Source organism: Coturnix japonica, chromosome 5 (assembly GCF_054131305.1).
Source record: "Coturnix japonica strain WE chromosome 5, WE-NBRP24, whole genome shotgun sequence".
Lineage (NCBI taxonomy): Eukaryota > Metazoa > Chordata > Aves > Galliformes > Phasianidae > Coturnix > Coturnix japonica.
In genome coordinates, this window is record NC_140667.1 from 20,631,899 (window position 1) to 20,657,112 (window position 25,214).

Sequence of the window (25,214 nt, forward strand, 5' to 3'; positions counted from 1 at the left end):
CCCTTGTACAAGCCCTGATTTCTAGACTGGAATCTAAATCTCAGAAGGATTCCAGTGAAGACAGGAGAGCTGCTAGGTATCAGAGATAAAGAACATGCACAGAACTTCCTCTAATATTACTGTCATAGACTGAAATCTGAGCTATCACTGTTAGAGAGAAGATGACAGAAACTTTTATTCTTTCTTTATTTATTTTTTTGTATGAGATCTCCTCTATGTCCCTGAGGATTTATTTTTACAGAATTATTTTTAATAGAATTATTTTAATTCTAGATGAAGTTTTCAACCTTATCCACCAAACAATCCACTTATTCATGAGGAATATCAAGAGATTTAGACAGCTAATTGTTAAGAAAATGCAGCTGTTATAAAACAGGCATCAATAGGTAAAAATAAGACAAATGTTTTTGCTTTTTTAATGCATAATAAAGATGATCTGCTTTCTGATTGCTGAAATGCAGGAAGAATGATAAAGACTGGATTCACTTTAAATTCCTATAAACAAATAAAAACCACAAAACACACACACACACACACAAAAACAAACAAACAAACAAAAACATTGAAAAAAGAAGCCTTTTCTGTTTTGAAATAATGAGCCTCTTCCTTTCATCTCTTTATGTTCCTTCCCACCATAAAATACAGAGTTGCAATGCTAGCTGTGAACTGAAAACAGCAAGCATTGCTTGTAATGAATCAAGAGAGGTCCTTATCTTCAACATTTATAATGTGTAATGTCTGGTGTACATGGAATTTAGAAGGATTTACAGTGACTAATAAATGGTAATGGCCTATGCTTATACTACAGTTGTACTTTTATCTAGAAGTGTCTATACTTATACTACATTAATACTTTTACCAAGAAGTTTGCTTGTGAGCTTTAAATTCTAAACTGACAGATAATGTATACAGTATATCAGAATTTCCTTATTCTGCACTTAAATTCAACAATTTCATGGAGAAAAATACAGTGGCATTTTTTGCACTGTACCGTGTGAAGACTACTGTCTTCAAATCAGACTGAAGGCACAATGGGAACTATATATCTGTGTTCAAATTTGACCTACTGAGCAACGGTAAACTTTCCAACTGTTTTAGAAACTGTTTTTTGGAAAGATGGTTTGACTTATTCACTTGTATCATATTAAAGAGGAGCATTTGTGTTAGTACAGCACCAGAGCACTGCTGAAGGATTAGCTTGAAATAACAATCTGCTTTTATGGAATTCTTACAACAGCTTCTTGCTCTTCATTTTGTTCAGTAGATACAACAGACCGTTTTTTTGGGTTTTTTTTCCAGCTCAGACAGAAAGCTAGGAGCCAGTATGAGGAGACCACCATTCTGTGACCTTCAGTCAACAGTAAGTTATGCATATTGAGAATCTATCTGACAGTACTTGCAGAAGGATGCACTAGAAAATCTCTCATCCTTGACATCTGTCTTGAGTAAGACAAGACACGACAGATTTCTGGGGAAAGAGTTAGCCATTAATTGTCTTCTCTCCTCTTAAAAGTGAAAACAAATGCTGCAAGAGTGTAGCCTTCATTTGGTGAGAACTATAAAAATCTGATTATCTGCTGTTTAGACTGCAGATACTGGCAAGTACTGGGATGTAAAGCCCTCTATGTAGGTAACATATACAAGAGAGCAAAGCTGTATCCTACCATCACTCATTACAGTTATTCATGGGGATAGAGCTTGATTCTGCTCCACAAAGAAGCTTAACAATGTAACCTGCAGTATACTGCAGTCAGCAAACAGCCTTAATAGTTTCTCCCTAATGTATTAAGGTAGCATAGCAACATTCCAATTTAATTAAGGGTCTGCTAGGAACTTGCAAACTTCATTTTTCCTTCTTAAAGGATACAAAATCCTCCTTTAAAAATTTAGTTTTACTTTCAGTCTAGTGTCCAAGTTGTCAGCAATCTTTTTTTTTTTTTTTTCCTTAAATATAGTACATATTTCTAAATAGCTTTAAAATTATACAGCAGCAAAAAAAGCAGTTTTTTGTGTTTTTTTTTTTTTAATGGTTTTGGGTGCTTTTCTTCTCACCAGGATCCCTCACATTTACACTAAATACAGCTTCATTTTTCAAAATGAAATTTAACAAGCAGTACTTATGAGTGAGAAAGGCACTTACTAGACTAAAATTCAATTGCACTTCACTATTCTTATCTCCCAATTTTTACTGAAAGGCAAAGTAAGAACATACCAAGCAGTGATAGGAATAATTTCATTAGAGATATTTGAACAGAAAAAACACAGTCACAGCAGTCAGTAAACCTGAAAGTTGGTATGAGGCTACTACAGTCCTCTTCTTGAAATTCTGTTTTTCATATCATTGATTCAAGGATTTTGAACACAGATTTGCTGTAATTCTCCTGAAAACTGCAAGCAATAATAGCTCACTTAATTTATAGCTTTCTCTTAATTTCACTCTATATACTGTGGTCATAAGTTTTATAAGTGGACACAGACTCCAAAGGGATCACTACTGATTAGTTTGAGCATCACTACTGACTAGTTTGGGCATTCACTCTTTCACACAGGGTATACATATACCAAAGAACCCCCTCTCCCTTCTATAAACTGGAGTGAAACACTTCCACCTTACAAATAGAGCATAAAGATTGCCTGTAGAAAGTCCTGACTGTGCTGTAATATTATCTGCTATCAAAAATAAAATTTACAGACCAGATACACAGCTTATATAAATCGGTATACCTTCACTGGCACAAGAGATGTCTCACTGCATTAATTTAGCTTATCAAACTCCTGAATTCAAACTCTTGAATTTCTATCTGAGTGCTGGTAAAAGACAGCTGAGGATTGATTGACTTACACTTAAACAGTAAAAAAGGGTAACCACATATCTTTCTTCACAGTTAATGAAATACTTGTCTCAAGAAAAGAAGATTAATTTTTAAATACATACCAATTAACCTTTATATAAATACATACTAGTTCTACTCATATAAAAATATCCAATTAATTATTTCTCAAAAAATGTTTTAACAGCGTGGCCAAAAAAAAAAAAAAATATCACCTAAAGAACTTTTCATGCCTCAGTCCTTAAGAATGACTACAAGATTTATGCCACAAAAAATCAACAAAAAGATGATTCTATGAGGTGTAGATGACAGTTCTGATCAATTCAGTGCTTGATACTCATGACAATATTTTTTCTCTAGAATATAGATATTAAATAACACATGGTATTTAAATTCCTTTTTTTTTTTTTTTTTTACTCCTTTGCTGAAGAGTTAAGACCTGCCAAAGCCATACCAATAAGAACTAATAAATTCAAAGTTCAAGCCTACTTTTTTTTTTGTCTGACAAATATCATTGCCTAGATAATATTAAGTCTGCCTTAAGCTTCCTTTCACAATCAGGTACTAAATGTTCAATTGTTTTGAACTGTAGAAAATAAATGAATCACTTTATCTTCCCTATTTGTCTGGTCAGTTCCCGCAAGGATAACTCGTGCCATTTACCAATGAAATGATTAGGAGCATTTCAAAAGGGAAATTGGGATGATTGCTTCTTCATATTTCTATTACATCGCTGCTTGTCATTTGTCCCTTTGGGCAAATGCCATACCCCTTACAAATAGCACATTCTCTCATGCAATAAGCAGAAACAGCGCCTTTCTGTTTAAAGATAGAGATGAATCTTAAACAGAAGTTAACAAAGAATACTGGAGAGGACCATAGGCTTTCATTATCTTAAATGATCTTAATGAGGACCGATCACACTTCAACTGAGTTAGAACAAAGTGTATAAAACTATCAGGACTGCATTACAGAACAGCATCCAGACTGATATTTGATTTCTTTCTTACTCATACGAAGGCAAGTATAAACAAGTATAATAAATAGATTTTATTATGATTATTATTAGTATTCTGTTATTAAAAGCAGCTGGTTATAAAAACTGGAAATTGTAAAAAGGCTTTGCAAAGAAACTTCAGAATTCTTCCAAAGGTGACTGAAGGTCTGAAATTTATTTTGCAAGATGTATTTAAAATGGGAGTTTGCTATAGCAAATGGCTTTTGCCCAAACAAATTCAGTGATTTCTTTTTTTGCTCTAAACTTGCCTACATGCATTATTTTTACCTGTTGATTCTCAGCAATGCTAACAGTCAGTTTTGTAGTGTTAAACATGCTATGAAAAAATATGAGCACTTTATGTAGCTTAGCAGAGCATAAGCATAGCATGTAGAAATGTAAGGAAAACTCATGCATACCATACTTATACATACTTTATTACTTGAGCAACTCTGTGGACAACTGTATAATAGAAGATGAAAGGTTTGTTTCATTTTTTTCCTCATCAAACAGCAAAAAGGCCTGTAACAAATGAAAGCTTTAATTACTTACTTTTTGTCATGAGGACTTTAAGACTGAGCTTTGAGACTAGCATGTGGGCCTCATGAAGGTAGAGAAAAACTGCATAAAATGATGTCAATACTACAGCTCAATTGTTTTTGTAATTATACATAAGAATGAAAAGAATTTTAAAACAGAAATTGACTTGTGTGATTTTCCAGTAGTAATAAAAATCAAAACTTATCTCATTCAGAAAAGGTGCAGTGAAATCTAGAGTTAGAAAAAATTACATGTAATTTTTAAAATTTATTTTATATTAAAATTGTGTTTATTCACCAATTTATTTATTTTTCCAAACAAACTATATATACTTAAGCTACAGAATAGATCTGAAGCTAATATCTCAAGTGACAGTGTACTGGAGTATCTCTGACTGGATCATTAGGGGGAAGTATTTCTGATAGCAGGAGAATTGATCCAATACTAAAGTTTCAAATTCAGCTTCAATTCAGGAGAAATACATGCTAAAAGTCCATCATCTCCTCTTTAGACAAAGAGCAAAATTAAGTTACACATTCACCAGTAATTAAAGGGAAATCTAAAAGCATAGTCTAGGTAACATATATTTAGATGTTAGAATTCCTTAGAACTAAGTACAGTGGTGGTGTGGGAGTGAAACAGAGACGGAAAATAACAAATAGGTATCTCACATACTGACCTGTGTGCCAAGATCATTCCCTTATTCCTAATGCTTCACTCAGTATTTTTCAACCAATATATAATGATGCCATATGACAGGTTTCTCATCTCTTGCTCAGAATAAGTATGACTCTACAAAATACAGTATGAAGTGAATGATTGGTCAGCTGAGTCACCTTGTGGTCTCTGCTTCCCATCTGGGTGATCAGAGGATAAGCACTTTCAGGGCAAATGAAATATAACTTAAGTTTTCATTTGCAATTATCTAATACATCTTCCTAATACAGTTAAAACATCATCATACACATTTTGCAAGTTAGACACAGTAGTGAATTTGTATGTCCAACTAGAAATAAAACTTGTCTTCTGCAAGCAGTTTAGGGATTACTTCAGGTTGCCCAAAGAAGCTGTGGATGCCCAATCCCTGGAGGCATTCAAAGCCATGTTAAATGGGGACCTGAGCAGCCCAAGCTGGTGGGGACAACCCTGCCCAAGGAAGGGGAGTTGAAACTAGATGATCTTTAATATTCCTTCCAATCCAAGCCTTTGGGTGAATCTCTGAATCTACAGTTTAATGATTATAAGACTGTATGATTTTATTTACCCTACTTTCACATACAGGGAACCTGAGTGGTACGTGCTGCATTTACAATTAGCTTCAACTCTTATGTGAAGAAGATGATCCTACAGCACAACTGAAAGTTATTCCTGCAATACATATGGCAGCAGCTTTGTTGCAATACTAGAGATTACAAACTTACATCCTATTGCTGAAAGATGCTGGGGGATATTACACAGCCAGAGCTAACACTGATTCACTGATTTGATCTTGAAACTCAGCAGAGTAGCTTCCTGACTCAAGATCATAAAGTTACACAGTCTTTTTTTCTAGAGGGTCAGAGTGAGAATTTAAAAAAAAAAAAAAAAAAAAAGAAAAGAAAAAGAAAAAAAAAAGCTCATCTCAGTTAATTACTACAGCCATATCTGGCTCATTAGAGCCACTGACTCATGTGGTGCAAAAAAGCAATAACTGAAAAGGTTGCACCCCAGCAAACCAAACTCGTAACATGCTCTTTTGTAATTATGAACGAAATAGAAACACTTATTTGCTGTTGATTATTCCTTTGATCACCTGATATATCTGTAATTTAAGGAGTAGACAATGGCAAAATACATAGGGTTTGCTGTAGAAAATTAATTTTAATTTTCATTCAATTAGAAGCCATATTTCCTTTTAAAGTTGTCTTCTTAGTATTCTTTTTATTCTTGATTTTTATTTTAATTCATCTCCGCTAAATCTCTGCCAGAGTTTACTGAACAATAGCCTGTTATGCAATACACTGAAATGTACACAGTGGCTTTGATGATAATAAACTATTCAGAAGCCTGGAAATACTTTTTGCAGAGCCTGGGGACAGAACTCTAAAGAATTTATTTCCTATAGGTCTTACAAGGGAATTTTAACCATCCTACAAGATAACTCCAAACAACTGTATAAAAGAAATAATTTTTAATTAGGTTCTAAGGAAGAAATGATTTCCCCGGTAAAATCATTAGAAGGACATTTTATTTCCACAAGAGTTTCATTATACTGCATGTTTTTAGAAGAAATGCAGTCCTACTCAGTTCCTACAAGGTCCCTATTCTTCTAACCCTTGTTAAGAGTTCTATCCAGACTCTCACCCCCTCACATATATTTTCCCATGTATTGGTTACACATGAGATTACACACAGATTTTTAGTGATAGAAAGGACTGACGCCAGCATACTTCATTGTGATCAAATCTTCAATTCCAAAATTAGGAATAAGGTATCTAGTTTTGAAGATATGAGCCAGTTACTCTATGACTTACTGCATTATCTGTTGTAATTTTCATGGAGTTTTCAAAGCCATCTTACATTAGGTTCAGTTAAAAAATATATAGAGTGCCTATTTCTAAGTGAGAATGAGAAACATGCTGTTATTTCCTCTATTTCTAATTTGGTCTTTTTGCTTTTAAATTCCTACTAGTGCTGCAGAAACACAAAAAATGATGGAGCTGAGAAAGCACAGAATTATCCTATGCAATGGATATTTACACAAAGGGTCTGAAATTATTACCAGTCCTTTGAGAGAGTCCTGGGAGACTAGGATTCAACAACTTGAATAGTGTTCCATGCAAATGAAACAGTTGCTTCTGGGGAGAGGTAATGAAATGGGAAGATGAGTGTCTTTGTTACCATTTTCTATTTCATAGAATAATCATGCCTTAAAGCTGCTAGGACCAGCTCTTTGGATGCATGTTTGCAATGTGAAGTTTCAAACAAATAACGACATTTACAAATGCTATTTTGTCTTGCCAAGGACTTGAGGTCAACAACCTATTCTATTAGTTGAGACATGAATACACATATGTATAAATATATAAGGCATACATATATCACAGACACATATGCTTAAAACAGAAGTAGAATTTAGAATTAAAGTCTCAAAAGAGGAAATTAACTCACCCTAACCTAGCCTCGTTTGAGGGTAGTCACATGATACGTTAATTTGAAATCTAATTATGCTCTACTGTTAAGCACAAATGCAGGGAACTACATGTACCCAAGGAGATATTTCAAAGAGCTTTCCTCTGTGGAATGTCTGCAATACCTATTTTTAAATCAAGGATCCAAGATTTTGCTTCCACTGAAATGAAGCTAATATCTGCACAATGAACCAAAAGAGCATTCTCCTAATTGGCAGTGTCTGTATTTAGCCAGACACAAACATGAGAGATTTCCATTCCAGTCCTCAGAATCAATCAAAATCTCCCCCAAATGCACCTTGTGGAATTGACAAATATATGTTCCTACGTGAATGAAAACCACATTTTTCAAAGAGGCTACCTCAATGTTTTTGTTATGGTAGTCGATTCAGTTTTTGGGTCCTAGTTCATCCTTTGGGCAGAAAAGAATTGGAAAACAAGTCTACCAACAAAAGAATAAAGATCTGCATAATAATAATAATAATAACAACAACAACAATAAAAACCATCGACAAATGAATCAGAAAATCTTTCTCTGCTGAAGAGCTGAAGAGCTGAAGTGCTTGTTTGTTTTTTAAACACAGTCCTTGCTACATCATTGTCACCTCTATGTCCACAAAATAACAGAGGTTCTAGATTTTATGTTTCATTTGAAATGAATGAAATCAATTGAAATTCAGTAGCCTATCAAAAATGAACAGAGTACCAGGGCTGCATGTACTGAAACATTCTGAACTATTGCATGACCAAAAATTCAAATATATCTCTCACCTGTGATTTTGGTCCTTCTGAGATTCTGAAAATCAAGTGAAATTAAGCATAGAGAACATTTTTGTCTTATTATCACTAGCATATGGAATTAAAGAAAAAAAAATCACAGCCAATAACAACAAATATAATCATTTTTAAAACTACATGATGATTTGAACATGGAAACCACTACCAGTATCTAAGACCATCTGTAGGACGGACAGTGCTTTTATAACCCATTAAAGCTATCTTAATTGGTACATCCCTATCAGGGTTCCACTGTTTCAACAAATTGGTGCTTCAGAGAAGCTTTATCTGAACACACTGTGTTCCATACCAGTGGTCCTGCAATCAGTAATAAAACATAATGAAACAATGTTAACAGCACAGTGTGCTAGTTTGAGCAGCATGTAATTCAATAAGTTTTGGTATCTTGGCCAAGGCAATTCTAACCTGCCTGTATATCCAGATAGAAAGATAGAAAAGACATTTTCCAGCAACTCTCAATGTACTCCCTCTGACTCTTGTTTTTCCTAAACCTGAATTGTTCCACAGTCCAACTACAGACACAGAAGGGACTGATGCCTCTATAGTCTATAAAAGAAATAACTATGCTTTCATTTCATAGGCCAGCATAGAAGGTAAATTAAATCTTTTTTCTTCTGCCACATCCAATTCCCGAGTTACATTGTTAGGTACTTTCAGCTTCATTTGAAACATCAAGTATGGGTCATTGCTTGAAGCAAGATGCAGGATGTCATGGGTTTTGTGACTGATCCAATATGCTGAATCCTCTACTTGTACACTGCAGATTGTGAGATCTCTATTTAAGCATAGCTGCTGCCTTAGCAATTGCACCCTGTGCAACAGTGTGTCTGCTGGGGGGAATTCATAGCACAAACTGCAGGCAAGGGGACAGAGCACCAGGGTGCAGAAACTGTGCAGTGCTAGCAGTCACCTCTGGGTTGTACTGCAGAAGAAAATGAGAGAGGAAGGGAAGGAGCTGATGACAGCCCACACACTGGATGATCGGTTTCTTTCCTAAATGAGGAAAGTAAAACAACAGTCAGCAGTGATGAAAAGAAGTAAAAGAGCAGCCCTGAACTATCACTTCTCTCAGTGTTGCAGAGGCTGGCTCCATGCCCAAGGCAAAATTACGTCTAAACTCTCACAAGCAGCTGAGCGAGAAACACTGGAGTGTGCAGAGACTAACTAAGTTGAAGTTCCCATTTCTATTTGATGCTAAAAGCAGCTGAAGATCCTAACCTCAGGATTTGGCCTAAATGTTATAAATATATATTTTTTACAGTCTTGCACAGCCTAATGTAGTGTTGTTCAGCAATGCAGAAGTGTCCCTAAAGAAAACTAAGAAAAAAAATCCTCATTCAAATAAGCTGCAGGTCAAAAATGGTTCCCCAGTTCCTCACATCTGTGCTTCCCTAACAGTAAGGAACCTCTATGAGTACTGATGCCCTTCCCAAAAAAAGCAGCCACTCTGATATTCAGCAGTGTAAGGTATCAACAATATTAGGAATCATGGAATCATAGAATCACCAAGGTTGGAAAAGACCTCCAAGATCATCCAGACCAACCATACACCTGTCACCAATATTTCCCCATTAAACCAATTCTAGTTCCCTCAGCTGCTCCTCATAAGACCTGTGTTCAAAATACCTCACCATCTTTGTTGCCCTTCTCTGGGCACACTCCAGGGCGTTGATGTCTTTCTTGTAGTGAGTGAAATGCTCTGAAGAGCCTTTGGTAGATTGAAACCTCCTCCAAACTTGATGTCATCTGCAAACTTGCTGAGGGTGCACAAAATCCCCGCATCCAGGCTATCAATAAAGATAGCAAACAGGACAAGCCCCAGTACTGACCCGTGGGGAACCCCACTCATGACTCAGATTTAAACACAGGGATCAGGGGGTGTTTGCTGATACGGTGAACATGCAGGGTGATCTGAAACTGAAGTTTTAATGATGTAAATTTAAAAGCTAGAATCACCTCAGTTTCTACGCAGGCCTTGATATATTTAAATGAATTTAAAAGAAAACTCCTGCATGCACAGGTTATTTTATAACAGCCATCTGTGCAGGTTTTTTTTATACTTTCCACTGCAGCAATCTGTACTGCCCACTTTCAGAGATGGGAAACTGGATAAGAATAACCATGAGGTTGAGCTAGTAAGGCAGTTCTGCAGCTATGTTCCTACTGGAGAGACATGGGAGCGAAGCTATGGATCAGCTGCAAGACAAACAGATATTCTGTTCTCAAGGATGAAGCTCTAGGCAGCCTGGTCTAGGGAGGGGCAACCCTGCTCATGGCATGGGGGATGGAACTAGATGATCTTGAAGGTCCCTTCCAACCTAAGACAGTCTATGATTCTATGATGAATATACTAGTTCATTATCTGAAAGGTGAAGCTCCTCAGACAGCTGAAATTAAAATCAAACTATATTTCTTCTTGCTTTCATGTCTATATCCATGTTTTTCACTCCAGCATTAGATAACATTGCCAGACTTTTAAAGCAGTATTGTGAAGACCACCGAGATCTGCTTGCCTGAGAATAATCAAAATACTGTTCTCAACTCGTGTCACAGAAAAGAGAAATGCTTTTGTTTCCTCTCCATTTCAAGCTTAATTTTCTCTTCTTAACTTGAGTTTTAAAGGTGCTTACAGAAGTGTCAGCTCTCAGTTGTCTGATGATGGATTTTCATTAGTCTAAGGTGACATTTCAGTTTTTGTTTTAATCATTTGTAGTTTTATTGTTTTCTACAGGGAAGAATTCTTTTAAATTGATGATACATTTCTGCACACAGTAAAGTCCTCCCTTGGTAGAACTTAAGAAAAAAATCACATACTGCAACAATAGCTATTCATACCCCAAAAGTGGCTAAGAGTAATGAGAAATAAAGTAGTCAGAGAATGGCCATTTTAAGCACAGCCCGAAGTTGTTGAGTAAAACTGTTTGGCATACAAAAGCAATTTGAATTCCTATGACTGCAGTCATGGAAAAAAAAATATGCATAGCTAACGGAGGTGACAATGCTGAAAAATAGTGTTTTGTATCTGAGAATTTGCTCAAATAGTGGTATTGTGCTCTTAATATCTGCTGTAATTTCCACAGAAATAAACAGGAAGCATTACCATCAGAGCAGCCTAAGTACATAGAATCAAAGAATCCTCAGAGTTGAAAGGGACCTTTAGGTCATCTAGTGCAACTCTCCTGCAATGAACAGGGATACCACAGCTACATAGGTTGCCCAGGGCCTTATCCAGTCTTTCCCTGAAAGTCTCCAGGGATGGGATATCAACCATCTCTCTGAGCAATCTGTTCCAAAATACTTTTTCCTTATATCCAACCTCAATCTACCCTCCCTCCTGAAGCTTGAAGCAATTTCCCCTAGCATTCCCCTAGGTACCCATATATGGATGAAGCCTGTATGAAAACTCTGCAACATTATTTGTAATATCCCTTAGTATTCAAAATATTCAGTAAAATACAATACCAGAGAAATTAAGAAATCTGTAACAATGTTCTCTGGACCGTATTTGTCAAAGTCCATATCTATATTTGTTGTTACCTAGTATTCCTACAAATTTATATTTACCTGACTGAACTGATTCCAATAACACCAATTCCTAGCTTTGAAAAGCTATTTTATTAATTATTCTTGAGAAAATAAACATTTTTGACATGAGCCTAAGAACGTGAACACAAGATGCTCAAAGTTTATTTCTAAAGCTGTGTTTCATTGATGATGCATAAAAGGATTTAAACATTCAAAAATGTAGTAGGATATAGAATTGTTTAACAAAATTAGTTTTGTATCTGCTAATTCCTTTCCTTTTGAGCTTACAGGCAAACTGTAAATTGTTTTTGTAAATCTTTTTTTGAGCTTAAGATCTCAGGTTAAAAATAAAGCTTTCTCCTATGTGCAAACACAAATGAATTTTTGTTTATTAGAAACATTGTGAAGATTGATGTCAATCTTTATAATTATGAAAAGCCATTGAATGCTTTATTATTATTATTCAGATATTTATATTTTCCATTAAAGAAAGGAATATTACAAGAACATACTGTCAACAGAAAATTTAATTTAAACCCAAGAGATTATTTGCCTGTTTTTTACCATTTCTTCTTTGCATTTTAAGATTTCCTGCAATTTATGATTACAAATAATAGCATTGTGCTGGCACATGAATAAGAGAAACAGAAACTGATTGGTTTTTGTTCATTGCCTAAGCTGAAGAGAGTGGAGAGTGCTTAAAGCACCAGCATTAGCTATAAAAATTCTGTCAGCTTTAATAATTTATTTTATTATTAGTAACACTGTTTGAGCAGGCATGTTTCCCAGGACTCACTAAACACAAGTCAGATTCAAAAATTTAAGCTCTTCCTGTTATTAGGCTTTATTATTGCATAGAAAATAACAAAACAACAGTTAAAAATATACATGCTTCTCTATAGACCTCTGTAAACTTGCCTGCTGGTAGTTTTCCTCCCTTAGGATGCCTTAATCTCTTCAACAGAGCCAATCCTACTTCTTTTATATTTAGGTCATGATAATGAGTTACCTGCCTTGGTGACTCATTGTGCTGCTATTGACAATTCTTATGATTTTATAATGAAATATTACTTCTAAGTGTCAAGCTATATTACCTTACTGCAGTCAGTCACAATGCTATCTGTACTTTGAAAATGTCTACTGGCCACATTTCTATACTGTTATAGGTGCCTGATGGCCCTGGCGCATGCAATTTTGAAGCTCTGTAGGCTTGGCTTAAACTGATTCTCCAAGAGATTTTAGTTGCCTATATCTTTGAACAAAGGCTTATGAAAGAAAGAGTAAACCAACATCATTCAACAGCTCAAGAATCTTAATATTTCAACTTTTTTTTACATTTACTTATTTGAAAGTATCTCCAACTTCCTAGGTCATGTGAAGTTAGTAAACTTCATTCTGCCATGAATATTCATTCCTCTCATTTTTATTTTATTTTTTTATTATTATTTTTTTCCTTTCAGTTATGGGTTTCAGTACAGTCAGTTTTAGTGATAAACAGTGATGTGTGAGAAGAATGGGACAGTCTGCAGGAAGTTGAAGATAATACAGAAAAATAAATTTTGTGAAGTGAGGAAAAGCTGTGCAGAGACAGACTGTAAAGTTATAATAGATAAGTCTATGAAAATTATTTGAGAACAATCAAAAATGCATTCATATTACGAATCACTAGAGAAAAAACAGAATACTGTGCCACGCTTTAAAAGGATACAGAACAAAGGAATGTTTACAGTGGGTAGCTGAGATGAGAGAAATAGAAAAGATTCTGCATGGAATATGGTCAAGTGTGCTAGCATTCTGAAAAATAAGCAGAGAAGGGCAAAATGATGGAAGTCTTTAAAATAGAAACATTATATAGAAAAAAAGTCAGCAATTGACCAGCTTTTGCTGTTTCTCCCTGTAAAAGCTTTAGAAAGTTTAAGGAGAATGTATCAGAATGCTAGAAGAAACACAATTTTGGAAAGACAATCCAGTAAGAGTTGATAAAAATAAATTCACTTGTCATTCATATATTCATCTAGGCTCAAAACAGTCAAAGACTGGACAAATACCCAGCTAGGGAAAGAAGCCTGGGTAGTTGATCTGCTCTAGATCTTTGGTGTGTTTGAGTTATCATGGTTAGAATGAGAATACTGATAAAACAGATACTTGACTAAACTTGCACAAAATACTATACAAATACAAGCTATTAGAATGAAAAACTAACAAGAACACCTCAACAACAAAATCACAAAAAAGTCCTAATATTAATAGTGAAGAGTAAATCAATTTGCTATTGTGCTTGTGTTCTTTTCCTATATTCCTTCCTACATATCCAGTCTGTGCTGCTTAAAGGAAAATGATACAGAATACTGGTCTTATGAAATAATGCCAGAAGCAAGAGACCAGATGTATTAGCAATATAATACATTTTAGGTGGTGAAAGACCTCCTAGTGAATTGACAAAGGAGACAGCATGTTGATATCAGAAAAAAAATGGGAAGAGCTAATACATAACCAACACTGTGAGATATATGGAGGTGTACCTTTTTGATTTTGAATTTTTGCATTAATCTGGGACTTAAATCTGAAAACAAGTGTGTGACTGAAACACAAAAATAAAATGGAGGGCACATCCCACAAGAAGTGAATAACATTCAAGACAGAAGTTTTAAATACTCAAAACTGCTGATGATGGAGTCACGAGAACATAATTAACCCACTCCTAATTGGATTGGTATCTGCATACTGAGTGGGAGAAAAGAATCATAGAATGGTTTGAGTTGAAGGGAACTGGGAAATTTTAATGTTTCTTCTACCAGCTGGCAAAATAAGGTATTTCCTTTTAAAATTTTATATATACATGTATATATTTATCTACATAAACACACACACCTCAAAATCTCTCTCTTCATTCAAGCAATATAGAAAGATCTGCTGAGTCAATGGAGATTCTTTGTAATAATGGAGTAAAATAATAGACAATCCTACAAGTGCTCTTGGAATTTGAATAAATAAATAAATAAATAAATAAATAAACAAACATATCTGGTGGAACACAGCCAGATAATGCACTATTCACTATTGCGATGCAAACAAAATACCTAAGTAATAATAATATTCCACCCTACCCAACTCTAGCATTGATGGAAACTATTTATTTTCCTATTCCTAAACAGTTTATAATCTATCATTTCTACACAGTAGAATAAGATGACAAATAAAATCAGTGGATTTCTTTTTCCACACAGAATGTTTTGGAGTTAACCTTCATGACTAGAGAAATCAAAGAACAGAAATTTTTGACTGAGAGTGTTACACAGATGTATATTTGAACAAATGTAACATACCTGTGCATGGTGAACACACGTATAAACTCTTCTTTCCTGTTCCTACTCTTTCTGGATTAAGTTTCTGCATCTTAAATGGCATTGAACAGCTGTCAAAAATGTTTTATTTGATTGTTGTTAAACTATTTTCTTGGTCAAAGTTAGACACCCACAGGGAAATTATCTCAGTGTTTGGGTCCTTGATTTTAGGACTAGCTGATAAATTTTAAGGGACATGTTAATTGATACTACAACTACTTTTGCTTTAAATACTATTTCTATGCTTATATCCCCCACACTCAACGTAGAAGAATATCACCCAAACTGTCTAAAAGCTCAAATTCTAGAACAGAACACAGAGAAGTGGAACAAAAGCTAGAAGTAGACAGATCTGCCATTCCCTTAAAATTGCTTACCTTTTCTTGTTTTCTATATTTTTAATTTTATTGTAGAGCTTAACGTGGCCTTCTCAAAAAACAAGATGAACTTTAACACAGCATGTTACCAGTTCCACTAATCTGACAAGATGGGGGCTAAGATCCCATTTGAAATGGTATATAATGGGTGCAGCTCATGCTCATATAGAGTAGTAGTGAATTTACTGTGAATCTATTAATTTAGATCTATTAATTTAGAATAGAAAAAATTTTTATTTTTCTATTAAGTTGTTGGTTGTTAATTTCTGCTTTTATTTACTGCTATTTATGTAAGACATAGAACTATTTATGAAAGCATAGCAAGGGCACCACACAACATTTAGAGTCACTCATCGTTAGTCTTATCCTGGTGCCAGATAAATCAATGAAGCAAGAGCAAAGCTGGTTCAATGATAAGTATCTCTCTCCCATTCAACACAGATCTAGACATAAACAAAAGATAATTTACATTAAAAAAAAAAACTTCAGATTTATATTTCACTAAACTGTTTATTTTATATTCTTAAGAGTTTAAAATATTTTTTTTAGTTTTATGTTGCAAAATTGCCTGGATATTTTTGTGTGCTAACAGTTTCCTTACATGGGTTTCTCTCTTTTTTCTAGAGGAGCTGTCACCAAGATTAAAATTGTTGTTCAAAGTACATCTAAGCAAGAAGGTGACTTTAAGGTTCATTATCTAATTGATCAAACAACCTGCTAATTAAATGTAACTGAGTTTAATCAAAGTAGAGACAATGCAGAAACACTGAAATTATCAGCTAGGTGCAAGAGACCCAAGCCATTAAAGCAACTAGAGATCAGTATGTTCCTTAATTACATTAAAGCTAAGATTTTCAAGCAAGCCCAGCAGAGGGAATTGGCTGTGTATCTTATATTGCCCTGCATATCTAAGACCATGGTTTCAGGATGCCTGCATCTGAGCAATAAGTTCTGTTTTATATGACTGCACTTACCAAGCCTGTTCAACTTCTACAGTCTTCACTCTATCCAGATTGGGTGGAATTTTCTAAGGGAATTTGTGGTTCCATTACTAAAGCAAAACATATAGAACTAGAATATCTCTTGTGCTCATTTAAAAATAAACATAACCTTTTCCCCATTGTTTAAAAGCAACAACCTGCAATAATATTAGTGCAAAACTGCTACGCCACCTGTCTCTTAATTCTATGAACAGTAAAATTTCATTTTTCATTAATACATGCACCTATTCTGAAAACACAAATAAGCAGTTGATGATACTTCATCCTCGGATGCGCTCAAGACCACACTGAATGGAGTTATGGGCAACCTGGTTTAGTTGTCTAGTGCCCATGGTAGGAGGGTTGAAACTACATCACCTTTGAGATCCCCTTTAGACCAAACCATTCTATGATTTCTACAAATTAACTGTAATTATTTGCTAATGTCTATAGGTCATCTAGAACAAAAAGATGTGAAGATTCAGTGTTCTCTGTGAATAGTACATTTTTCCATACTTGGATAATAACATAAAGACAGTGAGATCATTTGAGAATAGATTTAACAGTCAGTGGTGAATAGCATAGGTTGCAGCCAGAGGTAATATGCACTTATGTCTATCTGAACAATAGCAAGTTGGTTTCAGCAATTTAAAACTAACCTATACAATCAGGTGATAAGAAACACTGCACTCAAATAGTCCTTAAGCAAAGGGGAACTAAGTCACTTTTCATTACACTTATTATACATATTACAGTAACATCTGGAGGTCCAAATAATTGCTGTTATGCTGAAAGATACCTCAAAGTTCAATTTAAAGGTGAGAACAGATGCTAGACAATTATTGTAATGCTATGTAATAAATCAGGAGCGCAACTATGACCAAAAACCACTGACATCACTACTCTCTGCTCTAACTAGTAGGGAAAACTCCATTTCCTTAATGATGCAGACAAAAGCTCTAAGGTGTCTGCCTGGTGTCATTTCTATTAAGATATAAACCATACATTGCCACACTGTAGATTGCCCTGGAGCTCACCATGGTTTCTGACTAATGTTATAGAGTGGTATCTCCAAAATGGCAGAAATTATCTGCTAACACTGTTCATACACAGCTTGTCATATATTCATTCGATGGTTCAGTAAACAGAACTTCTGATTACTGAGGAAGTTATGTAGCAATAGCCACCAAAAGACAGAATTATCTTCTGTTAGGCGATTTGCAGCCATTTGCCTAAGTGGAGATTTAAGTGGTAAAAAATTCAGATTAATGTATTTCCAGAAAACAAAGTAGGATGAACCTAATGCTAATTCAGTTTTTCTTTGGAGTTGACAAGACAGTGAACTGTATATGTAAAGTTAAAAAATAAAAATGAAACATGCCTTAACATGTATGTGTAAAGAACATTTACAACATTCTTTTAGATTTTCTTTAGTTAGTATAAGCTCAGCAAAAGGAAGCATTAGTTCAGAAAGAGAAGCTGCCTGATGTTCAAAAATTTAGTACAAGTAGCAGTTTCAGATTCCACTACTTAAATGAAATGAAGGACAGGGATTTGCAGAAGAAATATCAGGTAAATCCATGAGGCTGTGAGGCATTAAACTGGATGGAGGTGAAGGAATATTATTTAGATTCAGTCAAAAGACCCTGTGAGAATTATGTATAAAAAAATGCTTTACTGCACAAGTAGGGCAGAGTCAAGAAACAATCAAGGAATCAAAAGGGTAGGTAAAATAAATACTACAGCAACGTTAGGTCAAGCAGTAATATTCATTCTATAAAGTATGAATCAGCTTTAGGGACATGACAATTTTGCTCATTTCAAGATGCCTTTTTGCAATGCTGAAAATCTAAAGAGCTTACTAGAAAGAAGTTTGAGATGACAATCTCTTTTCATTTTACAGGGAAAACTCTTACAAGATATTCCCAGTTTGGGGCTTCCATATGCCTAGAGGTTTTTAGAGTTGCATTTTGCATCTTGCCCTCCAGAGACTGCAAGAGAAACATTTTTAAATACTTGAATCCAATGTAAATACGTTATTTACTTATTATCTCATGTATATTAAGATTTATTTTTTTTTTTATTTTATAAATGTGAGAGCTTGCAAATTGGAGTCTAAGCAGTTTTACTGAAGCCAACAGTTGGCCAAAGAAAGTTATTGCTCACAAAAATTAAAAAGGATTTTTTATTTGACTTCAGCTAGCCTTTCAGAAGCATTCAGGAAATCGATGAGGCAGGAACAGATGACTTATTTTTTGCTCCCCCTTTATGCCTTTGTCAGGACATCACCTTCCTTCCTATAATGAAAGGAGACATCCAGACCCAAAATTCCACCTTTATTAGACCTTATCAGCAATCAAATGAATTCAGGTTTTTATTTCATCTACATAGCAATTATCTAGCACCCTGTTTTTCTCACTACATAATCAGAAAGAGTAAAAATACAGGAGCAAAGCAATATCCCTACACAAATTTTTCTGAAATGCTGGCACTGCACCAAAACATTAACGACTATCTTTTAAAACATATTGGAACATCAAGAAAAAAAAATTAACAGGACTTCCCATAGGGTGGAAACAACATACTGCTTCTTGGTAAATAGGTTATTAGGTGTTATTTTGACAAGACGCACCGCCTGTCCTGTTTCTAGCCAAAAGGAAAACAGAGCAGGGAAAAACTGAGATGCTGCACAGGCTACACTGTAGAGAAGAATCCAAATCTCAAAGTTCTAGATCACTATATTTCCTCCACAACAGATGCATTACCAACTAAAGAAGACAGAGTAGAGAAGTCCAGATCAGTAACAGCTTGTCTTAATCCAGCAATCCTTGTTTTACATTTTTTCACAGTACTAACAAACACAGCAGAAGATGCCCAGCCAAATGCGAATGCTGTTTTATCTTCTTTCGAAAAGTAAATGATCCTTGAATGATTTGCAGTTACTATATTAATTATGAAAACATCTACTTACTTAGGACTTTTTTAAGCCACGCAAAAAGTAAAACCATTTAAATGCTGATTCAGTTTCAGTGCCTGAGTGAACTACCCCCAAGGAATCCCAGCCACTGAATCGCTTGAAAACACCCTTGTAAATTAGCAAGTATCACACAAACACTGATGGCAAATTCAATCATTTCTATGTTGCTCTGCATCGTTATCTGCTGCTTACTTAGAGAGATGAAGTTCATTCTTCCTTAATTCCATATAGGCTAGTGAGATGATACAAATGTCTTTGCTTAAGCGGCACTGACTTTATTAATACTTAACTACAGAGAATAATAAAAACAGAGCAAAACGTCTCGGGAATTAAGCTATCACTTGCACAGTATTTCCCCATGCTCTCTATTTTTTAAAATATCTATTATCTCTTCAACTATACTTTTCCATTAACAAAAATCTTTTGTGCAGTAATTATGTTTAATGTAGTGCTCCTAGAAAAAAAAGAAATGTAGAAGACCAAGGAATCTCAGTCCCTATGGACTAAAATATTTCACTGCTACAGAATTAACCAGGGTCAAAAATTCAACACTCCTACAAGGACCTGTTTTATAAGTGCAAACTTCACAGTTAAAGGATAAAGGCTAGGTTGGAATTTATTGTTTTTCTCATATATTATAAAACGTTTATTACATTTTTCACCTTGTGACTTCATAATAAAATTATTTTGATCAGGACAGAAATGTATCTCAGTGATAAATGTTTACATAAACAATTATGGAAACACTTCAAATTAAATCTAAATATAGAAAACAATTTATTTATTTTTTCCCATTTTCAACCTTTTAACCTTACAATCTTTGCAGAAGATTAAGAAGCAGTCTCTAATTATAACAAAAGGCATAGACTATTTCATATAGCTTTGCACTGCACAGCTTTCATTACAGCAAGGTTAAAGAAGTAAACTCTCAGTGGAGTAGTGAAGATTATTTGAAGTCTATAAATGCTATGTTTCCAGTATTTGTAAAGGAGCATAAGAGATGTGCAGAGTAATTCTTACTACAGTTTTACAAATGTTATTCCCTAAAATTGTATTAATATTTTCCCTAAACTCAAATAATTCTAATGTTATTCAGATACATACTACAAACTTCCCGCCTCTTGTGTTCTTTTAGTTTCATAGCCTCACAGCATCTGGGGCTGTCTATATTTGTATAGAGAAGTAAATGTTCTTCCTCAGTTCTGGAGCAATCCTTTCTTGCCTGACAAATATAAATGATAGAGCAACATTTGGACATAGAACTACAGCCCCTGTTGGCTGCCCCTCCTATGAGCTAATAGTTCAGCCTTAATGATGCTAGTCATATTAAATATAATGGTGCCAGACAAATTGTGAATGATGACAGTAACTTGTGTAATTTTCTGAAAAGCCACTTTAGCTGTTAAGTTGTCCTACTTCTTAATTCTTGTGGTGTTGGTAATGGAATCATTTGAAATTATGGCAAGCTAAAAGCATAAATAAGCTATAAATAAAATGTAGTATTTTGCTGTAACACAAAGAGGATGCCATTCCTGAGTCCTGGTCTTGCAAGTACTTAATGAAGTCATATTTTTATTTAAGTATGAGATTTATTTACATTGTGAGACTCTTCTTAACGTACAAAACTGAAGTGGATTTTAGTATGGGAATGAAATTGATTAACTAATTATCATTTACTTATTATATTTCAGTAACCTACGGCATTCATCAGAATAGGAATGACTTCAACTTCAGAACCCTGCTGGAATTCAGACTCCATCAGTCTAGAAACTCTATTTACAATTATGGCTGGATTTAACTGTTCTTTGGTATTTTCTATTACAACTGTATTCTGCCTTCTTAAATGTTCTCCCTAGACTTAGCTGTGTTTGAGGCTATGACAAACACATAGCATTTCTATGGTGTTTTTTGTGGTTTTTTTTTTTTGTTTTTTTTTTTTTTTCCCTCAGTAAAAAGCAAGCTGGAATTTAAATATTTGTACGAGAAAGTGTTTATAAGCAGTCCTCCTTATGTTTAGCTCATTTAAGACTCTGACTCAGGAAATGCACCTAGCCTACAGAAAGCATTATTTTCACACCTTGCTTCCAAATTGCAGACAAAGTCAAAAGGAAAATAATCTACAGTTTTCAAGAGGGTTATTTAATAATTAAGAATTGAAACTGGAACTCACAGAAGATAACTATTTAATGGAATCATACAATCATTTAGGTTGGAAAAGATCCTCAAGGTTGTGAACACCAACTGCCAGCCTGACTTACCAAATCCTATCATGGAAATTTATCCCTTAGTGCCAGCCACATCCACACACCTCTTAAATACCTCCAGGGAAAGAACTCCACCACTTTCCCAGACAGCTTGTTCGATTGCTTGTTCATACCCTCCATGAAGAAATTATTTCTGATACCCAAACTACACTTCCTCTGGTGCAACTTGACATTCTTTCCTCCCATTCTATCACATCAACTGCCTTCCAAAGATGAAGTATGTGTTGAAGTAGCACACGACCTTACACAAAATGATTTGATCTAGTGTTTAGTCTGATTTCCTTGAATTTTTCTCATGAACCCTTAAAGTTTTATCTGAGCACATCATATGGGTTGTACATACAGAATTACTTTGTTAAATTCATTTGTTATGTGACCGAGCATGCTGATACAAATGAAATAGAAAAGTAAAACTTTAGAGAAGAAAAATTATTCCTCATATTCTCTAGAAAGATTAAAGAAGATACTGCATGACTAAACCAGACATGTTTGGCTCTCATCATAATTACATAATGAAAGTATCAAATTTTACCTTGAGACAAACTTGAAATAATCAGTGAATATACCTCCTTTTATTTCCTCATTGAAATCCCACACTCTCAGACTGAGGGATGTCTTACAGCATTGGAATCAGCTTAGAATTTCTGGTGGGAATCATTTACTCTGGTAAGCAATAACAGCAAGAACATTTGAGATAGAGCCAGTTTGGGATCAGCTCCAATGAGATGCTGAGAAAGAATTTAAGCATGCATTTTAGGTCTATATCCCTCAGTTGGTTTGACACATCGTTCCCCAAATATGTGATGCCTCAGGAAACAATACAGTGTTTAATGAAACATACAGTTATTCCCCAAGATAAAAATACTCTACAGAATAACCTGTGTGTGAAGTAAACTTTTAGTGGTTGTTTACCCAATAATATCTTATAGCAATATATTCAAGTACACCCATGTAGAAACATACTGACAGTAGAAGTCCATTCAGTACTTAAACACTCAAAGTAATAGCTAAATATAGTAATTAATGATAAATTTAAAAGTCTAAGATTAGCAAAATTAATCACACAGTACAGAAAGATTTCACAAGTAGATAAGAAAAATTATATAGGGAAAGGGGATGAGTTTGCATTGCCATTAGCCACACTCTGTGATAGCTCATTAGGCTGGCTTTTGCCAAAGAAGTCAAATGTAAGTATGTGTGTGCAGTAGCTGAAACATAAAAAGCAAGAAGAAAGCTCCTGCTGGGAACATGGGGAGAAGAGCTCTTAGATTTCTCTACATGATACTAGAGAAATGTTTGGGAATATGTTCCCCTGTGGAGTTCAATAGAAAAGTAACCATTAAACAGCCAAAATCATGGCAAAAGCAGAGGAGAAAGACAAAAGACAAAAAGCCTCTATAGCAGCTCATGTATTGTGTTAGTGACAAGAACTACAGCACTGGACCTAATGGTTATTATTGGTATGTTTCTGTTCCACTGATGTAGATTTGCAAAGTATTAAGCGCAATCACAGGTCTTACAGTAAGAATAATAGACATTCTTTAGAGGAAACACAGAGTAATTAAAATAAAGAGAGGAAAAAAAATGTCTATTCATATATGACTACAAAGGAAGCAGAAGGAAAAAAAAAAAAAAAAAAAGGGAAAATAATAATTAAAAGAGAAGAAAGTGCTGTCTTGTTTATCCAGAATTTATGGATTTATGTGAAAGGAATGGAATTACAAATTCTACTCTAGAAAGCCAGCTCAACAACATACTACATCTTACATCACCCTCACCTAAAATGAAAAGTCTGACAAGCCATAATCTTTATAGTAGAACAGAAGCCAACTCCTTCTGTGGCAACACTGATTTGCTACAATTTCATGAAATGTGCATCTTCTCCATTACAATATTCCTCAAAGATCAGATAGTAGGTAGAAAGTGCCATCTTTGCCCTGAGGATCTGTACAAATGGATTTTACTTCCTAGACTTCCATCTTATGTTTTCTTGTACCTAGTTATCTTAAACTGCTTAATGAGCTTCACAATCCTGCCATTAATCTTCTAGTAAAGTAAATACTGCACGTTGCATTTCTCCTGTGATTGACGGGATTCAAAAAGAGAAGAGAAAAGCATATGACACATTTTCTCCACTGAAAGGCGGTGTCTGTGACCAGCAAGGGATAAGTAATATTTTCTCTAGCTGTGAGCCATAAATCTCTTGGAGGTCATACAAAGGTTTAACAAGCAAGCTTTCAGTGAGAAACAGCTCAGGCCCCATATATCTGGGAATTAAGAGGGACTGTTATTACTTACTCCAATTTTTATACTTCCTAAAAAACTTAATTGCTGAAAACAGTTCAGCACCTTCAAATGAAAACGTCAATAAGCATAGTTGTTTTTTGTTCTCTTGTTACGGAGAAACTGGTTACTACTGAATGGTAGAGATCACTTAAATGAGCTGAAAGGGACCATAACTTACAAAATGTTGCATAAATGCAAGCACAAAGTAAAAGAGTAAGGGGCAAATGGCAAGGCAAATAGATCACTGTTCCACATCCATTTCTCTTTGCAGCAGTGCTTTTCTCAGGGAGCTCCTTCCTCCTGTGTCCTCAGACACTGTTTCCACCCCCTGAACAGTCATTTGGTCATGCTGATATAATTCCACATGCTTAACAGACCTCGAGGGAATCAAGTTATAACTCCCACATCAACAACAAGCCTCCTCATAAAGGCAGATTAATTTTAAAACAGATCAGTAGTCTATCTGTTTCACCATGCAACCTCATAAACATGGAAAGAAATAGGGAAAGAATCAACTTACGAACAACAAGCTACTGAATCACCATCGCAGGACAGGGAAAGAAAAGAGGTAGAGGACAAAGGAGAACAACTAATTTCTAACTAGAACACAGGTCTGGAAAACAGAATGACAGTGTCAGTTAACCATGGCACCTATGTGGGGCACAGAAGGATACAGAGAGTCAGCAACAAGAAGAAAAAAAAAACATAGATTAAAAACATAGTTTTATGTGAATTAAATCAATGAGAATTCAGCAAATTGTTTTCAAGAAGAACATTTTCCATGTTTTCTACAAGTTCTTTATCAGAACCAAATATGATGAGACTACTGAAGCCTGCAAGGACAGAAACGCAAGACCAAATGAATATAGAAGCATTGATTAAATTCAGAGTGAGTAGAGTAAGAGTGCATCAAAGCAGACAAAAAATATATCTGCAGAATTGACAGAGGAGAAAAACAGAAGATTAATCAATTCACCTTTTAAATTATATAAAATAAAAACAAGGTAAAACAACAATACAAAATGTATTGTGAATACATACTTGTTTCTTTTGGAAAGAAACTCAAGAAATATTAAAAACAAACAAAGAAACCCAGTAAGTTACAGCATAATTCAGGACATCTGA

The 25,214-nt window shown here is 34.8% G+C and overlaps 1 protein-coding gene across 8 annotated transcripts in view; it reads right to left on the reverse strand.

The window, feature by feature from the left end:
• Positions 1 to 25,214, reverse strand: part of LRRC4C (leucine rich repeat containing 4C) — a 426,317-nt gene that overhangs the window by 15,232 nt on the left and 385,871 nt on the right. Inside the window, exon 3 of one of the 8 annotated variants that reach the window (XM_085550230.1) lies at positions 4,263 to 4,350. The exons of the other annotated variants lie outside the window; for them this stretch is intronic. The gene's annotated coding sequence lies outside the window, so the exon portion shown is untranslated. The remainder of the gene's footprint in view (positions 1 to 4,262; positions 4,351 to 25,214) is intronic. 8 annotated transcript variants of the gene reach the window in all.